The sequence below is a fragment of the Pleurodeles waltl genome, chromosome 12 (genome assembly GCF_031143425.1).
Source record: "Pleurodeles waltl isolate 20211129_DDA chromosome 12, aPleWal1.hap1.20221129, whole genome shotgun sequence".
Taxonomy (NCBI): domain Eukaryota; kingdom Metazoa; phylum Chordata; class Amphibia; order Caudata; family Salamandridae; genus Pleurodeles; species Pleurodeles waltl.
The window spans coordinates 119,849,187-119,860,945 of NC_090451.1; the positions used below are offsets into that span (position 1 = coordinate 119,849,187).

General features: G+C 44.1%; 2 non-coding genes across 2 annotated transcripts; both read right to left on the reverse strand.

The window, feature by feature from the left end:
- Positions 1-283: 283 nt before the first annotated feature.
- On the reverse strand, positions 284-355 carry TRNAW-CCA (transfer RNA tryptophan (anticodon CCA)). Its single transcript has one exon. It is a non-coding gene; the product is annotated as a tRNA-Trp (tRNA).
- A 10,028-nt stretch (positions 356-10,383) lies between these two features.
- TRNAG-UCC (transfer RNA glycine (anticodon UCC)) lies at positions 10,384-10,455 on the reverse strand. Its single transcript has one exon. It is a non-coding gene; the product is annotated as a tRNA-Gly (tRNA).
- Between the last annotated feature and the right edge of the window lie 1,304 nt (positions 10,456-11,759).

Below are 11,759 nucleotides of genomic sequence, written 5' to 3' on the forward strand. Positions count from 1 at the left end.
CTTTTTATTTTGGTTGCCTAGTGCATCTTAAACTCTTGAAAATAAAAGAGGTATAAAACCAGTGTAACTGATGCATGGCTTCTAGGTACCCGGAGCATTTGGTAAGTAGGAGATTTGTTCCATTTAAATCCTTAGCAAATGAACCCGCATTTATTTTTAGAGAATTAATCAGCGTTTATTTTTAGATAAAAGGAGTGTTTACTAAAGATAATTCCTACTTTGGTTTCGGAAGTAGTTCGACCTACAAGATTTAAATTTTATAAGACTAAAAAGCATTCGCTTGTGACCCCGACGTGATTTGAACACGCAACCTTCTGATCTGGAGTCAGACGCGCTACCGTTGCGCCACGAGGTCAGCTGTGCAAGGACTTTCACAATGGATTGAAAGTGAGTACCAAGACCAGGCATGCAACGTTGTGGCGAAGGCGATGTTTTGCTCTTGAAAAATGATGGAAGATGGTATTCTTTACTGTGACCCACACGCAGCTGTTGCTAATGTACAAATCATTAAATAATTCATACTTTCGAGTACAGCTCCTTCCCGTGAGCAGGGTAATCCACACACCTGTTTACTAGGCACTACAGACTTTTCGTGACACCCATAATCTTGCTTTACCGCTGGCACGGCTGGTTTATGACGCTGCCACGTGTGATACAGACTGTAAAAAAAAGAAACAGTTCATGTGTCAGCGCAAGTGCAAGATCAGGCATTTGTCACTAATGTCAGCCGAGATCCCATAACCTCAGCGGTCAGACTTTCTGTTAAATTGTCACCCGCCTCGAAGGCACCCGGGCAGAGCTGTGCCTCCCGGACCACCAATACTAGTAACTTTTTTTTGGGTGATCGCCCTGTTTCCCTGTCACTTGATTAGTGGTACCTGTTAATAGTGCAGCAGGTGCAGTGGTACCTGGATCGGTGGGTTTGTGAGGTCCACAACACCCAATAGCTGTTGTCATTTGTTACTTAATTAGAGTACATGGATGCGTTTCCCTTGCTTGCATGAGGGCACCAGGTACCCGCCCGGACTGCACCAGTGGCCAAGAGCTCCACTGCTAGGGTTGTGCTAATGTTTAAGTCAGGCGAGGAAAAGGTGCAAGGAACGTGAGCCCAGAGTTAAGAGGGCCTTGTGCCACATTAGCGTCATTTATTTTACGCTAATGTGGTCCAACGAGGCCAAAATTGCTGCGCCATATTTACAAAGTGGCACAATGCATGCATTGCGCCACTTTGAAACCCCTTGCGCCACATTCTGCCTGCGCTAGGCATAATGTATTAACGGGGCGTTTCCCCGTTAGGGGGGCCGAAAAAATAGCGCAATGATATCTAAAAGATTTCTTTGCACCAGTTTTTGCAGCATTTTTAATGCCTGCACAGAGCAGGCATTAAAAGGAGGCACGCCATTGTGTTCAATGGACCTCAATGTGCTTTGCAGGGTTAGCATCAACATTTTTTACACTAATCCTGCAACACGCCAAACTAGTGTCCCTAGCTACCGCCATGGAGTGCCGAATTTTAAACATGGCGCACACATGGTGGCATTAAGGGGGCACTGCGTGTAGCGCCACTTTTCTTAAATCAGGCCCTTGATTTTTATAGATGATACCACAACTGGCCCTTATGATGAAATTGACAAATTTACTTCTTGGATCAATTCTCTGGACCCATTCCTGAGATTCACTGCTCACTCATCCCGGACTCAAATATCATTTCTGGATTTGGTGATCAAAATTGATAATGGCACACTCACCACTACTACTTTCCATAAAAGTACTGATCGCAACAGTTTACTTATATACAATAGTCATCACCCAAAAGCATTGCGGGACAATCTTCCATTTGGGCAATTTTTGAGGTTACGACGTAATTGCAGCACTACCCAAACCTTTGATATTCAATCCCGAGATTTGAAACATAAACTACAGGACCGACACTACCCGAATAAGATCATTAACTCTGCTTACAAAAGAGCACGTAGCAATCATAGGGAAGCTCTACTAACTTCAACACCTAAGGACCCGGAAACACGTTTGACGTGTGTCTCTACTTTCACTCCACTGTCGAATACCATTAAAAAGTTGATCAATAAACGGTGGAATATACTACAGAGTGGTGGAACAGTAATTCCTAAACCTCTTTTTGCCTTTAAAAGGTCAACTAACATACGAGACCTACTTGTCCATACTCGACCTCGTATGTCTAATGAGACACAACAACAAACTACATTGTGGAATTTACCTCCAGTGATGGGTCACCATCCATGTGGCTCATGTAATGTCTGTCCTCTCACAAAACGTCTAAACAGCATTGACCTTGACCACTTCGGGACTTGGCATCTTAAGAAACACACAAAATGTAACACACGACAGTGTATCTACCTAGTTTCCTGTCCTTGTAATTTAAAATATATTGGAATGACGACTCGACCTGTCAAACTACGCATCAATGAACATCGGAGCAATATCAGATGCTCCCGTATCACCACTAAGCTCAGTGCACATTTCATTGATGCAAAACACAGCCCTGATGATATGTAGTGGATAGTGTTACAAGTACCAAGAAATGTCAGCAACAACCCTAATGTACTATTTAAGACCGAACAAAGATGGGTTTTCCGACTGAAAACCCATAAAGAAGGATTGAACGATGACATACCCTGGAATTTATTAACACCTTAATTTTAGAAAGCATAAGGGCTACTGGATTCCAGCTACACTAGATATTACCTTGTGAGACTGACCCTTACTTGTTATCTGCCGTGCTCTCCTTCCTTCCTTTTCCTTTTTTCTCATACTTAAATGTAGTAAACAAATAACATTCAATTTAGAGCTTCCAATAAAAAATTGGCAACAATCCTTTTTAATGTGTAGAAGTGTTCTTTCGAAACTAAGAAAAGGGCTACTTGTGGTTATTTCCTCCGTATTCACACAGACCTTCTCATTACTGTCTCAACAATATAAGATGGCCCCTATAGTCAACTTCCCCTTCATAATGGTGTTTGGATCCGTCCTCGATGGATCCCTTAAGATGGCCGCCATAATGTTAGTCCCTTGACTATTTTTATTACCCGGAACAACCAGCTGGTTGGTTCCGGGACGGCCGCGCTTCTTAGTTACCAGCATAAAAAACGCCGTACCGCAACTACATGCCGTCTACAGGCGCGCGGCAAAGGGCAGGTTCCTGGTTGAACCGAGGAACATATGAAGTAAGTGCGGGACCATCGGGGATTTTTTCGGCGTTCTCGGAGTTCCAAGATGACTTTACTTTCACGTCATCTGGCCGACTCCTCACACAGCTCTTCATTCTTAGAGCACCCGCCATAACTGATATTGACACACGTTTTGGCATATACTTTGTTCCTCGTTTGGAATACGTGTGTACTCGCCTTGTCTGAATTCCCTGGGGCAGCATAAACTCTTACAGGACAATTCAATTCCGACAAGATTATGCAGTTAAATGACAACACCACTTCTGAAGGTCTGAGACACTGCCAGTTAGCATAATACATTTGTTTCTCTACACGAGGGCTTTTTACCTAACACTACCAATGGGTATACATATGTATATAATTGTGCACAGACGTTTTTAATATCGAAATCAGTGATCTATTCACATTATTAATATGCAATCATGTTCAACACCATGTTTTCATGTATGACTATGCGGTGCTAAATTACCACATATCATCATTATTTTTATCTAGTTCATTCTCCTTGGTTGATGCTAGCGCAGACCTAGGGAGCCCAATCTCTAATATGGGATGGTAAGCATCGCTAAAACTTATCCTTTTTTTGAAAACTTTTTAGATAATTATTTATTATTCACTGATCAAGGGTGGTTGTCACTATCATTGTTTGAAATTGTGTGTTTTTTCTGTGTTATCCACCGGCACTAATTGTTTTGTGTCTTTTTTGATTATATGCAGGGCGACTGTACTGACCAACTGACTTAGACATATTCTGTCTTCTACTCTGTAAGTGACTAGATGTGCACTTGGTTAATTTTTGACACATAGGAGAAGTAGTATAACAATCAAAGGCTTTTTTCGTGGGTCCTGAAGAAGCGTCATAGGATCACTTTGTGACCAACCATAGACGCGAAACATGTTGACCATGTCGGATTAGGTAAACTACCTTCCCTAACTATAGAGTGTAATGGTACATTACTTCCAACAACACTCTTATATTGCTGTTTTTAATCTTGGCCTGAACCCAATTCCTATCATATTAAAAATAATGGCTCAGGTTCAGAGCCAATTTTATTAGTCTTGTTCCTTTTTCTACACTCTCCGCTCTTTATTTAGTTTCTTTCCCAGACCCTTGCTGTTAGCAATTTTACATTGGTTGAGTGCCACCCAGAATACTGGGTAGCCCGCCAGACATTGCAGCACCAGTCTGGTGAGGAGTAAGCCCGATGATGATACCTGTCACCCAAGTGGGTGCTTGAGGGCCCTCCTGAATTCTCCGGAATTCATTCAGTACTTAGTCGCTACTTCCAATCTTTTTGGTTGTCTTATCTCTCTCTTTCTAGTGGAACAGTGCACCTATATTGATACTACAGATACCACAACTAATACAAATAATTTAGAGGGTTACGGCTAGTGGTGGCAAAATGCCAAACGTGCATCTATCCATGGAAAAAACAATCATTGGCAAATTGAATTTGCCACTTTGCACATTTTCATACCATTCAACAGACTTTATGTAATTTTAAAGAATGTAACATTGTTTACACAAGCTGGGGGTTTGCGCCTTTTAGATCCCCACTGCAAATCACCATCACACACCATGAACCATCAACTGCAAAACACAAATCGTCAACATTTTGTCAAAATGGAAATAAGCAGATTGTCACATTTTTCTCAAGAATAAACAAATATAATCCCCAGCTGCTAATGATAAGTAGTACCAACGAAGGCAGGATGGTGCAAACGTAAGAAAGATACCTTCATGGGTGTCTAGATCTTATAAATACCCATGCAGTAAAGACTAGATGAATACACTTCGAAGGAGAACAGATGAGGCAGTGTCAGTCTAGAAACAAAATCCAGCTAGAAAGACAGGGAACGGATTGCAGAATGTGATAAGTTGTAAGTCTGGGTGGACACCTCAGGGGCCATGGAGAGGATGGAGTGGGTCCTCTGTTCTCTAATGTAGGCTGCCTGTGCTTGTGGTAAATGCTCTGTTGTTGTCTGAACCTGGAGGTGGCCATGCTCTTGGTGCAGAAGAGGTTCACTAGCCTTGGTGAGGTCTACAGAGGCCTGGTGCGTTTCAAGGACCAGTACAGTGTTTCATTCTATTCACCAGTCTTCAGGCATCTGTCCACTGGGTTCTGTGTTTCTAGATAGTGGTCAAGTAGCACCAGTCCTGGTTTTCAGAGTCACCATGAATGTTAGGACTTCTTGGCTCATGGTTGTAATGGGAACAATGAAAGTGCAAGGCCCAGAATGAAATGCAAGGATCTTTAGAAAGCTGGCTGAAGGTGTGGTAGAAGGTAGGGTCACTGGGCAATAATCTTTCTCACCCCAAAATTCACCTTTCAGTCCACCCACAGCAAGGATTCCATATGCATTTTCCTCACATTGTACCTTTGGCCCCCACATTTCATGTTGCTATCCCTCACATTCCATGCTTCTTTTCTGCACTTATGTATGTATAAAAGTATATGTATGTGTGCTGGAATTCATGAAGAACAAACTTATCCGGGAATTAATGTACAGTTTTATTGCATAATGGGGTGGGAAAGGGGGGATGTGATATGAAGTTTATACTACTAAAAAAGGATATTCTTATTAAACTTCAGAGCTCACAAGTTTCTTAGGTCCATGCATCAATAGCTCATCAAGTCCAGTTTTTTCTTTGCATTTTTGGGTCTGCATTCATATTTCTCACATTATAAATGCATGCCACAATTCCCAAAATTAAAAAATAACAGGCCTGGGCAGGATGACCTACTCAAACTTGGACTGGGAATCCTGAGAGCTCTAAATGTTCAGTAGGGTTGAAAGAGAAGGGGAATCCATTTTCCCTGGCATGTCTTGCCTCCACTAGTCCCATTCTGTGCCTCTGGGCTTCTCTGCTTTTATTGGCTCAGACCAAGTCACGTGACAGTGCTTCTGCACTACCTGTCAGCACTGATTTCTTAAATACATTTATTAAGCGGGGTTTTGTTTTGTTCTAAATATTTTATTAAATATTTTAGCTGAATCAACAAAAGCATAACAACACTAATTGTTGATCATGGAGTTGTAAGGCGCTTGAAGGGCACAGTAACAATAATGGTAGAGCTGAAGTCAAAGAACATCTTTCGGGTATCGTGGAACCAGGAAGCTGAAATAAAATTGTTTTTGCACAAGTTCGGTCACGGTGAGTAAAGACTGAGATTTACATAATTCTGAGAAAAACACCACTTTGTGTACTCTCTATATGGGAACATGATCAACACAGAAATTAGAGGTAAGGAAAGCAAAAAGAAAGTAGAGAGGGGCTAAGAATGGGTCTGGATAGGAGAGGAGGGGGAGCCAGGTGAACTGGTTGGTGGTTTCACAGAATCGAAGCAGAATGTGAATCTTACGTCAGGGTAGCACGGCCGAATGATACCTTCACGGATGCTGCAAGTTGTGAATGAGGATGTCTAGTGTCCCCATATGCGTTGCAAAGTCACAGGGCTGCTCCTGTCATGCGATTGTGCTATATATGTACTTCTAAGGTAAGTGGCCCACACCCACCATGTACGGTGAGAGGCATTGTTAAAGGATTTCCAGTCTAGCGGTATAAACTTAAGAGCATTAGAGAGCAGTACATCCAGTAGGGCGAGGTCTGAGTCTGGGATTCTGATAGGTGGTTCTGCTGTGTATGGCCCAAGTATCACCACTGGGAAGCTCAATGAGACGGAGGTTTTGAACATTTTATTCAGTTGAGATGAGATATCTGCCCTAAAGGAGGATAGGCAAGGGCATGAGAGGAACATATGCTCAATCAGCCGCGTCCGGTCCTTTAGGGTACAGGGGCCACACCCCCCACCTTTTTCCCCTCATGAAACGTGTCTGTCAGGCCGAGCAAAGGTCAGCCTGACAGACACTCTTCATGTTCAGGTCAGGCAGCCTGGAGCAGACATGCGCGATTTGTGCAGATTCCTGGCTGCCTGAGCTGAACTTTGCAGGGCTGAAGAGGTCGCAGCTCCTATGGGCGTGACCTCCTCGGCCCAGCAAAGGTGCCTCGAGGCCCTTCCCCTCAGTGATGAGGGGAAGAGTCACTGATTGACTTCGACCTGGACACTTCAGGTTTAAGCCCTGAAGCGCCCAGTGTGAGTGTCAATCGGTGACACCTCGTCACAGAGTGGGGAAAGGTCAGAAGTCTCACTGACCCCATCCCACTCTGTGACGAAGTTGAGACTGCTGCCTTCCCTCATTGGCTTACCTAAGGTCAGCCAGAGAGGGAATGCAGCAGTCCCCGCCCTCCTGGGACCTCCGAGCTGAAGGTAAGTGTGTGTGTGTGTGTGTTTTTTAAATTAATGTTTGGTGCATGCATGTATGTTTGAATGTTGATGAGTGTTGTGATTGGATATGCGTGCATGTGTGAATGAATAAGTGTGAGTGTGACTGTCCTTCCCGCCCGCCCCCCCTCCCAAAATTACCGGCTGCCACTATGCTCAATGTCACCAGGTGATGATTTACATGACCAACAGGGGTCAGAACCTATTAGTTTTAGTTTAAAGAGTTTAGTACAGGTCCAATAGAGGAAGTGAGATGCAAAAACCTGTGTTTGTGTCAGTGAAGGGGTTAGATTGTTTTGAAGAAATTGAGGGCACATTTTCGACGAGGTTTCCACAAGAAGGTGTGGTGAGCCTTTAGTGGAGAGGTATGGAGATCATTCAGTTTGTAGGATGGTGTGTCATTGGGGGTGGGTTTATGGATGAAAGGGCTGTATCTACTGACTGCAAGGTGAGATTGTGTTTCTAAGAATCTTGTTAGAGTGTGGATAAGAGTGGTGGGACAAAGGGCCTGATTTTGTCAGACAGGGTACTCTATCACAACAGTGAGAGACAGCCCATCCACTGAAATATAAACCCCATAGGATATAATGTGATTTATATTTTGCCAGACGGGCAATCCGTCACTGTTGTGATGAAGTAACCAGATCTCTGAAATCTAATTCAGGCCCATAGTCAAGTTTGCTTCCAATGGAAAGGGGTGGCTGATGGTTTGTTTAATATTGAACCACACAGGTTTTTTGATGGCCTCATCTTCAAACCAATGTGCCCCTTATGCTGTAAGGCAAAGGCTTGTGACAAGGCACAAATGCACAACCTCTCCCCAAGACTCCTCAAAGAACAGTCGAGATGTAATGAATGTATTTGTTTCCACTGTTGATGTGGTTCTGTCCAAGAAGAAGCTGCTCCAGTTCAGCTGTAACTTGTAACATGTTTCCTTTTTCTTCCACTTGTTCACTGAGACATATTCATTCACATAACACATTATTGTTAATCTATCTTGTTCTGTCTGAGCATCTCCGGAGGACATTAGCATAGAGGGCGCTTAAATATTCTTCATGTGGTGGGTTAGTGCTTAGGTGTTAAGGCACAATGATGTTTATTTTTCATGGGCTCACTTGCTCACAAGTAGCAACATGATGAATATGCAGAACTTTTGTTTAGTATGCAAGGACAATGTATAAAAACACTCAGTGTGGAGGGAGAGCCTGAGCTTTCCTGAATGCCGCTAGGATTGCTGCCCATGTTCCGATGGATTTTACTGTCCCCTTGGAGCTCAGAATAATGTCAGGCTCTTACATACTCGGTATACCTCGGCAATGAAGTCTTCGTGGCTTTGACTCTGTACTGCTTTACTTTTTGACATTTTGTAATAAAACCCTTTCATTTTTCTGTGATCTAGCACTCAGCTGTTCAGTAGGTCCAACTGATCTCATATTGGAATTATTTAATAAATTGTATTTCAATGATTCTGGTGTTTGGGTGAGTGCCTTAACTTTGAGTTTAGGGGTTCGATGTTTTGCTCGCAAAATCATGAACACTTAATTGAAGAACTTGTGTCAGTAATTAGGAAGCAGCAAGAACTCAGCTGTGATTGAGTGGTGCACTTAAGACTGATAGTTATGCTCCCAAATGTGTAGCGCTCCTTCCACAGACAGGCAGCATCAGGACACATTGATGATTATGACAACGCAGGTGCTCGCGTGACCCTTTCTGACATTCAACTGAGATACAACTTTCTGAGGAAGTCAGATTTTCTTTTTTACATATCAGTAACCTTGCAACACTACTTTGTTTAAAATGCAAGAGCGATATATGTCCCAGAGCTTACAACATCACCTGTAAATTCCTTGGGCATTGAGGATCACCAGACGTAAGCTTTGCATGCAAATGTAGAATGAATAAAGTTGGACTTTTGTGTTAGGACCATTTTCCCACCAAGCCTGAGCGAAAAGTTTTACTACACTGGCAAGATTTACAAATTTCACATAATGCAACATTTACATATTTTAAGAATTTCGTTGCTGCTAAATGTATTTCTCATCGGTCTTCTCTCAATTCTCAGTCACTTTTTAAGTTTTCAATTTTCACAGTAGCCACCACAAAGTGAATTCCACAAAATTCCGGATAGTTTTCATAATTTTTCGTAAAACAAAATGTTGCACGTTCACACCACTGTAGTTCTAACTAGCTGTGCTGACTGAGCAGACCAGGGTAAAGGTCCTTTTTGGAATAATTTAGTCATGTTTTGAAAAGGATTAATATCACGTTTTCCGAATGATCCTTTGCCACGTGGAACGTGCAGGGCTGGCCACAGGCCACGTCGGGAGAATCCCCAGTGGTAGATGGACTGGAGATGCTCTTAACGCTGAAAGGGCGGAGAAATGTTTCCTCCGACGAAAGACCGACATAGAAGTGAGAGACGGCCTTCGAGTTCCCGGACGGTCGCGCCCAGTATCTGAAGCTGCGAGGATATATCGGTCCAATATACTGTGTTCGATCCTGAACTCCTGGGATATTCCATGATTCTTTTCAGAACGGACTGTAAATATTTGTATTTTCAGCCCGAGTGTTAGCTATCAGTAAAGTAACGCTCATGGAGAACACAAACTCGTGGGTGATAATGCAACCCGCCCGTGACATCATTCCTTCGTCGTCTCCTTAGACCTGCACCCTCCCTCTTCCTGCACCCTCCCTCTTCCTGCATCCTCCCTCTTCCCGCAACTCTCCACCAACTTCCATCCGAAACACAGTCGACAGCATTTCTTTCTCAGTGCGGCCGTGAGAGCGCGCGGTTCTGAACAATGTTAACACTGTGAGGGGCTCAATCATTTTCTATTAAAAAAAATATATACATAGTGAATACACTGTTAGATAATAAGAAAATGCAAGGTTGCGTTGGCCGGGAATCGAACCCGGGTCAACTGCTTGGAAGGCAGCTATGCTCACCACTATACCACCAACACTTGCTGAAAACACAATTCCTTCATTCAGTATTAAGGGTCTGCCACGAGGAATACTCCAGTGTTTTCTTCACCGAAATGTAATAATCGCCTACAGATCTTTTTACTCTAAGGACCCTTCCAGGAGCCTTCCTGCACCACTCACCCAAACCCGCCAGTCCCCTTATGCTGACGTCAGCTTCACGCCTGTCCCAGCAGTAGGGTAGCAAAGTGTCATGGGCCCTAGTGCGAGGAAGGAAATGGACCCTGGTGCCACTGCACCAGCTGCACCAGAGTAAGCGACGTCCACGTGCACTGACAGTGAACTCCAGCTCTCTCGGAGGACGGGTGAGCCTCCTACAACGAACAGATCGATGGCGGCTCTAAGGGACTATTCCGCTGCAGACAATCTGCTTTAAGGAAAGTGATGGAGAGCCCACACCCTCGTCATTCAGTTTTTCAAGAATCTCTACAATGTCACTAGAAAGGAGCCCGGCACAGAAGAGAAGCTTTCAGAGGGTTGAGCCTTCAGTTTACAGAAGCCGAATAGTCCACCAGACTCACCGCTGCATTAAAGGGATCCCACGGCCTCTCGGAGGCAGAATGTAGCAAGAATCCATCCGAGGTCACGTGGGTCCGTCCGCACATCGACTTCACCCGCTGGAAAGAACAAGATGGGACCGGTGCTGGGGGGCTACAGGCGGGGGGAGAACCAGCTCATTCTATGGGGCATCCTTTAATACACCCCGTCTGGTCAGGGGTTCTTGGGGTGATGAAACAAATCACCAGGGCCCAGTTGCTAAAGACCCCACAGTGTATCTTACTTGGCAGAAGACTGAATACACATGGGGGGAGCTAGTGGAGGGTGATAAATACACTCAATCATTGTAGTGTCACGCTGGTGATTCCAAAGGTCGCGTCCATTACCATATGTGCTTCCATCGTGAGGGGTGTTTTAGTACACCCCTGTGGTGTTTCTCCCCTTTGGTGTGGCACTGTGGTCACATGGTTAATGTTAATGAAGGTAGCTCGGTCAGAAGGCATGGTCAGTTGGTGCACACATGAGAGAAGACCCCCTGACATGCCAAGAGCTGTAAAACACAACCTCCATGTGTAAGTTGTTATCTAAAAGGTACCACCCTCGCTAAACACCACAATAATGTCCGAACAGACCCTACTAGTTAAATGGTGACAGGTGCTGATGCCACCCTGGAAGGATGGTACCACACAGTGTGGCATGTTCTAGGGGTGAAATACCTTATGCACTGTTAAGGGTCTGGATATTGTATTCCCTCTGGTGGGGGCTCTGCTCCTGACATTGTTTTACA